General features: G+C 40.4%; 1 protein-coding gene across 2 annotated transcripts in view; it reads right to left on the minus strand.

Annotated features, from left to right (window-relative positions):
* Nucleotides 1-6,004, minus strand: part of AGTR1 (angiotensin II receptor type 1) — a 54,641-nt gene extending 48,637 nt beyond the window's left edge. The window contains exon 1 of one of the 2 annotated variants that reach the window (XM_061419184.1): nt 5,673-6,004. The gene's annotated coding sequence lies outside the window, so the exon portion shown is untranslated. The remainder of the gene's footprint in view (nt 1-5,672) is intronic. The other variant, XM_061419180.1, reaches the window with a different exon arrangement.
* Between the last annotated feature and the right edge of the window lie 1,091 nt (nt 6,005-7,095).

Below are 7,095 nucleotides of genomic sequence, written 5' to 3' on the forward strand. Positions count from 1 at the left end.
TGATTTCCAATTATAACTTTCTAATAATTATCCAATAATTAATTGGTCCAATAATTAATTGGTCTTAAAAAGCAGGCAGCCTAATGTAGAGCAGACAGTGTGGGTGGCAACAAAGAGCACAGAATCAAAACTGTGTTCAAATCTTGACTCTAACAGTTACCAAAACTGGGTAAGCTACTTATCACATTATTATTTGATATCCCAATCTATAAAATGGGGATGAGGCAGTGACTATTATATAGGGATGTTGTGAGGATTAAATAAAACACAGTATTGAAAGGCTGAACGTTGTTTGGCACATTATATATGCTCAATACATGTTAGTTTTGTTAAAAATGTTATTTTATTAAAAAGCCAAGAAAATAGCCTCTAGGTAATCATTTGAGCAAGCCAGAGCTTCTGTCACTTGTGCTTTTCTAGCTTTAAAGTCCTTTTGAATCATGTGAAGATCTTGCTAAAATGCAGGTTCTGATTCAGTGGGTCCAGGTGGGGTCTGAGAGTCTGAATTTCTAATAAGCTCCCAAGTGATACTCATGATGCTAGTTGGGGGACCTTGACACCTGAGGTAATGTGGCGGTTCTCAATAGGGAAGAAATGGGGAAAGGAGAAACAGGGGAAGTGCAGACAATATGTACAGATTTAAAACACTTCCCAGGTGATTTTCATATGCTTGCTTTACCTGCTCTTTGATGCCTGAAGAACCACTGCTTTGATATTTCAACCTTTTATTCTTTTTATAGCTCTTTTTCTTATTCTTTACCTTTCCCTTGCCTTATTTTTTTTTAAATGTATTTATTTTAATTGGAGCTTCCTTGCCTTAGACTTTTATAGCTTTAGATTTAAAGCAATTGTTAATGCTTAGTTATTCCATTAGTAAGACTAAAGCAACACTTTTAAGTCACTTTATTGTAATAGGAAAGGTTTCTAACATTTCTACAATATAAGGATCTGAAAATGTATTTAATGTTTTCCACAAATTAAGCCAAAAACAGACAAACAGGCAAGAAAGTGACTTTAATAACAGAACACAAGGCAGTTGGGTGTGGTGCATACTATCAAAGGAGTTAAAACCCCATGGGGAAAGGAAAGTTGTGGTGGTTATTATGGAAGGGGCCAGAATGAAACATGTAACCACATTAGATATTCTACCCTGTCTGAAAGGTAGAAGGAAGAGGGTTTTTTTAAATGGCTTCCTACCCCAGAGGCATTGAGATGACTGGCGAAACCTATATCTAAATATGTACTTAGCTTGACCAACATCTCTCTAGGACAAAGACCATTTTTTATACTTTGGTGTGTCCTCAGGACCTAAGATCTCTCAGATCCATTGCATTCCCTCAGTAAGTATCTTCTACTATTGTTGATATATTTCATACATATAATTCTTCCTTTTCCAAGGCAGATAAGAGGAGCTTTGATTAAAATAAGAAATAACTAAAGAAAACTTATAGAGGAAATTAGCAGTCATTAACTCTCTTTAAAAGTACAGAATTATATCCATATAACTTTTATTACAGTATATTGTTACAGTTATTCTGTTAAAAAAGTACAGAATCAAATGTGTATTCTTCAGTATTCTTACTCTGAAGTTAACTATGTAGCCAAAGTACTTTAATTCATTGATCTAAATGAGATTTTAACATCATCTGATGAAGAACAAGGAAACTTTGATTATATGAAGAGAATAAGAAATCCCATAAAACTTGACCCAAACTGAATGGTTATTAATGCTATGATTTTAAATATTAAGGGCATGTAGAATTGGGACTTAGACTATGAAAAATAAAGCATACCTATTTCTTACCCATTTTTCCAATTTGTGTTAGAAAAGTAAATGGGCAACACAATTTAAAATATTCTTGACTATAGGAAGGAAAATCAAATGATAACTGGAAGATTCTAGACACCTACTTCTAGTATATGTATATATATACATATATTCTTTTTTAGTAAAATATTTTGAAAGAAATTTTGGTTTTCATAGTCAAGGAACTTTTTCCCACAGTGATCATCTGCTACGAAGAGAAAGGATCAAAATCAGATAGAAAACTTTTAACGTTAATACAACCACAGCTAAGATTCACTTGTCATGTTATGATTGTTCTAAACATATATTTTGTTTTCTAATTGTCAAGTTTGTCATTAAAATAACCACCAAAAAAAGCATCTGGCAAATTTATAACTCTTTAGATTTTCTTTTTTTTTTTTTTTTGCTGTGATGTATTTTATATGTATTTTAGAGCTTTAATGGGATAATAGTAGTAATTTGCCAAATTATTTGCCTATTACCTTAAATCTGTACAGATACTTCTAGATTTAAGATGGCTTTGTATATTAAGCCATTGAAAAGCTGATTTTTCATAGCTGAAATTCATATTGTGATTAAAAATAAAAAATGTAAAGTGATAGCTAAATTTAGGCGGGAAATGGAACAAAATTTACTTTTGCTGTGGAAGCTTTAGTGTACTGTTTTAATAGACACTAATGAGAAAAGAAGCAAACCGTGTTATCCAATGACTTCAGACAATTTTGAAAGAGAAAATTTATAGTGATTTTGTAGAAAATAATAGTACTTTCCAGTAGTGATGGGTTAAGAAGCTGATTTTTCCAATTTGCTAGATAACATGGGTGAAAAGTGTTTGGTTCCTTTTTTTATACTTGGACATTTTGTTGCTCTGGCTCTGTATTTGTTTATTGCCACAGTCTGTCTTCAAAACAGCTTTTAAATTTTTATAACACTTGGATGTACTTCAAACTTCTAAATAAAATTTGTGATTTTTCAGACTGCTCTGAGAGACTCTGGCATTGCTCAGTCATGACTGAGCAGGAAAAGGGCTAAGTAAACTAATGAGCTTGGGGCAAAAGACCGGGAGCCTGCATCAGGCAGCCAAAACATCTAAGCGTGATGGGTCTGGATCTTGGTCCCTGCATCAAATTTGAAAGCAAAACACAGCAACTGTCAGCTGCATAAAAAGGACACTGTGAAAGCACAGATAAAACTATAGGAGACGTGAATCATGCATTTTAACTGTGAGTTTCAAATTCCTTTTCAAATGTGTGAATGTGTAATTCAGTCGTGTCCAACTCTTTGAGACCCCATGGACTGTATGTAGCCTGCCAGGCTCCTCTGCCCATGGAATTCTCTATGCAAGGATACTGAAGTTGGTTGCCATGCCCTTCTCCAGGGGATCTTCCCGACCCAGGGATCGAACCTAGGTCCCCTGCATAGCAGGCAGATTCTTTACTAGTTGAGCTATCTGAGAAGCTCTCAAGTATTTTACCTGGGCTTTGGGTAAGCAGCAAACTTTCTTTCATTATTTTTCATCTAGCACAGGATAAGAATTAGTCATAGTAACAACAGCAACAACAGTAATAAGCAGCAGCAGCAAAATAACCCCAAATTATATACCAGCACACACACACAACTCTTCCTAAAAGTAGGAAAAGAAAAAACAAAGAAGAAACCTGAACAAAGTCACAGTTTGAGCACTAAAGCAGGGTAAGAGGGAGATAGCAGAGATTTGATCTCAGAGCTCTTGGGATGCAGAGCATTGCCAAAGCAAGAGTGACTGGGAGACACTTTATAAAACTTGTCTCCCTTTGGCTTCAGTGGAAGAAAACCAGCTTTCTTTTGGGTTGGATAATGGGACAGTCGATTCAGTTTAAGATCAAAGAAGAATCGAGTTAGAAATCGAGGCCTCATGATGGACACAAAAAACAAGGAAATTAGAAAAAAAAAAAAGGGGGCTGCAATAGAGTAGATAATGGACTGCTGCTGCTAAGTGGCTTCAGTCGTGGTCAACTCTGTGCGACCCCATAGACGGCAGCCCACCAGGCTTCCCGTCCCTGGGATTCTCCAGGCAAGAACATTGGAGTGGGTTGCCATTTCCTTCTCCAATGCATGAAAGTGAAAAGTGAAAGTGAAGTTGCTCAGTCGTGTCTGACTCTAGCGACCCCATGGACTGCAGCCTACCAGGCTCCTCCGTTCCTGGGATTTTCCAGGCAAAAGTATTGGAGTGGGGTGCCATTGCCTTCTCCGAGATAATGGACTAGATACTACTAATCATGAGAACTTTAGCAAAGTTGAGATCCAGCAACTTGGGGCCACTCCCTGAGCCTTAATTAAGCCAGGTTGTAGAAACTGCCAACTGTAATCTAGGGGATGGACACTTGGACCTAATGATTTTTCAGAGCAGACAATTTACCAGGAGAGCTATTTAGACACTTTTGAGGAGCACAAACATGGGCTAAAAGGGTAATTATTTTAGACTTTATTTTTTAAAGCAATAACTAGGAAACAAAAGGAATCAAGGAATTTTATCACTAGAGAGACCTGAGGTTTGAATTGTGAAATAACTCTAACAGCACATGGCCAGTTATGTGGGAGTCTCCATTCCCAGCTCTCTGTGCTTCCTTGCCGCTGCACTGTCTTCCAGATGGGTGTTGGAATCCATCACAGTCTCCAGAGAGATTATCCATGTGGTGGGGCCTTGAGAGCTAGGGAAACACCAGCAGGCAACAAGGGAAACAGGCAGTTTCCTTTAAAGAAGACTTATAAAGGTGTTACAGCTTATGCTAAGGAGAATAAACCTTGGAGACCCAGGGTGGTATAACTACCAAGAGAATCATGTTGGGGATGACAGCAACTTGAAAAGGAGATAGAGGTTGTTCAAAAAAGTCATAAAACAGAGCAGCAGGGTGCCAGATTTCCTTCTTGCCTCATTGTTACTCTCAAGGAATGACACTAGAAATAGCCAGGTGGAAAATGTGATCCCAAGGGAAAGTGAGCACCCAAACTTTCACCAAGAAGAGAGGGCTCCAGAGGGCCACTCGTGGGTGTTTGATTCTTAATCAAGCCATCAGCAAAGAAAGATCAGGTAAAGAGGCCCGCAATGTGCTCAATAGCTCAGGGCAGGAGACTCTTCTGGAGACAAAGCATCTGGCATTGTGGATAGATAGGGCTGGACATTTAAGAGAACTGGAGAATGGGGTGCTAGGTAGAGGGGTGTATGAAGGGAAGGCGTCAGCAAGAGGTTCTGCTCGGTCTTGGAAGCAGAAGAATTTCTCCTAAAATCCCCCTCAGTGACAAACGTGCTCTGGCCAGGGTTGTGGGGATTGGCGTGTGCGAAGCTCCGTTTTCCTTCTCCCCAGTTAATTCGATGCGGATTCAGCATCCCGGCCCAAGGACCCAGCGTTATCGTTTGAAGAGGGGTGGTAGGGAGGTGAGCCTTGCTGGTGCCTGGCCTGCCTGGTTAGCAGAGTGTGGGGACAATCAAGTACGCCTTTAAAGTGGCACAACTTTTAAAGGGACTCCCGCCTCGAGAAGTAATATGCTCAGATCACAGTTTAAAGACACGAGTTAGCTAAAAGCCTCGGGAAGAAAGTTTCCTTGGTTGCATCCCATCTCTGCAGATTCCTCACTTGTGCTCGACAGAATTTGGTCAAATCAGAATGAAACGTCGGGGGCATGCGGCAAACAAGATCAGATTGCTTCTTCCCACATCTGATTTGGGGAAGGTCCTCCACCTCCCAGTGGGCGCCGGGGGGACCTTAGCTTTTTCTCGCCACCGTCCCCGAGAGCCTCCCGGCACTGCGCCCGCAGCTGACACCTTGGCACGAAACTGACACCCCGCCCCAGCCCCCAAGCTGGCAGGGCAGTCCGCGCCACTCACCCGCTCTCACTCGGGACGCTGCGCCGGCGTCGGGCCGAGCTGGCGGCGCCGGCTCAGGGTGCGCCCTCACTCCTGGGGTCCGCTTGGGTTCCTCCTCGTGGGTCGCCGTCTCGGGTAGGCAGAGCTGCTAGTCGCGCGTCTGCCCGGGCGCTCAGTCGCCTCAGGCCCTTGGCTGACTGGCGCTGGAATCGTCCTCTCTGAGGCAGCTCCAAATTTATAGCGAGGGGCGTTGCTGCTTCGAGGGTTCCAGGGGCGAGGCTGTGTTTTGCACTCTCTCCTCCTCCGCCCCGCCCGGGAGACCCTCTCGGCCCAACCCCCTTTCCTCTCCAGATGCTGACGGAAGCGGGATGATGCCACAGTCATCCCCGGTGTCACTTAATAGATCTGCGAGTACCTGGCACTGAATCCGGCATCGGGGGAGGGAGTGGAGAAAGGGGAGAGAGCCGAGGGTGCAGGACCAGTCATTTACATCAAGATCCGGGTTACTCCACTTTTTTCATTTTAAACTTGGGAAACTTTAAAGGATGCATTTGGGAACTTCTTTCTCTTCCCTGGATGTAGCTCAAACTTTGATAATACCATTGTTGATCAAAGATCGCTGCCATAGATTATAATCTCAGAGTTGTTACAAAGTGAAAGGGTGGACATTCATTTCCTTCTATTGGGGTATGCTGTTGGAGTTACATTTTTAAAAATGTAAAAAGTTAAAACCCAAAATATGACTAAATATTTAAGGAATAATTAATATAAATTCTTTATCGATTCTTCCGAAGAAGATGATCACTTTGCAACTCACGCTATGAGGTCAGTATCACCCTTATACCAAAACAAGATGAAACATAAGGAGAAAATGTCCCTGATGAATGTAGATAAAAATCCTCAGCGAAATATTAGCAAATAGATCTGGTAACATATTAAAAGGATTATACACCATGTCCAAGTGAGATTTATCCCAGGAATGGAAGGTTAGTTTATCAAAAATCAATTGTTATAGTATACCATATCAACAGAATAAAGGACAAAAGCCACAAGATAATCTTAATAAATTAGAAAGCATTTGACAAAATCTAACACTTTTTATGATAAAATCATTCAGCAAACTAGAATAGAAAGGAATTTCTTCAAACTATGAAATCTATCTGTGAAAACTCACTAACATCATACTTAATGTTGAAAAATAATGTTTTTGCATCTAAGATCAGGAAAAGGCAAAGTTCTTTGCTTTCCACATATCTATCAAACATTGTTCTAGACGTTCTAGCTAGGGCAATTAGGCAAGAAAAAGAAATGAAAGGCATCTAGATTAGAAAGGAAATGAAACAATTTTTATGTGCAGATAGCATGGTCTTGTATTTAGAAAATCCTAAGGAATCAATTAAAAAGCTGTTAGTGCTAATAAACAAGTTCAGAAAGGCTTCATGAT

This window comes from Bos javanicus, chromosome 1, assembly GCF_032452875.1.
Source record: "Bos javanicus breed banteng chromosome 1, ARS-OSU_banteng_1.0, whole genome shotgun sequence".
NCBI lineage: Eukaryota > Metazoa > Chordata > Mammalia > Artiodactyla > Bovidae > Bos > Bos javanicus.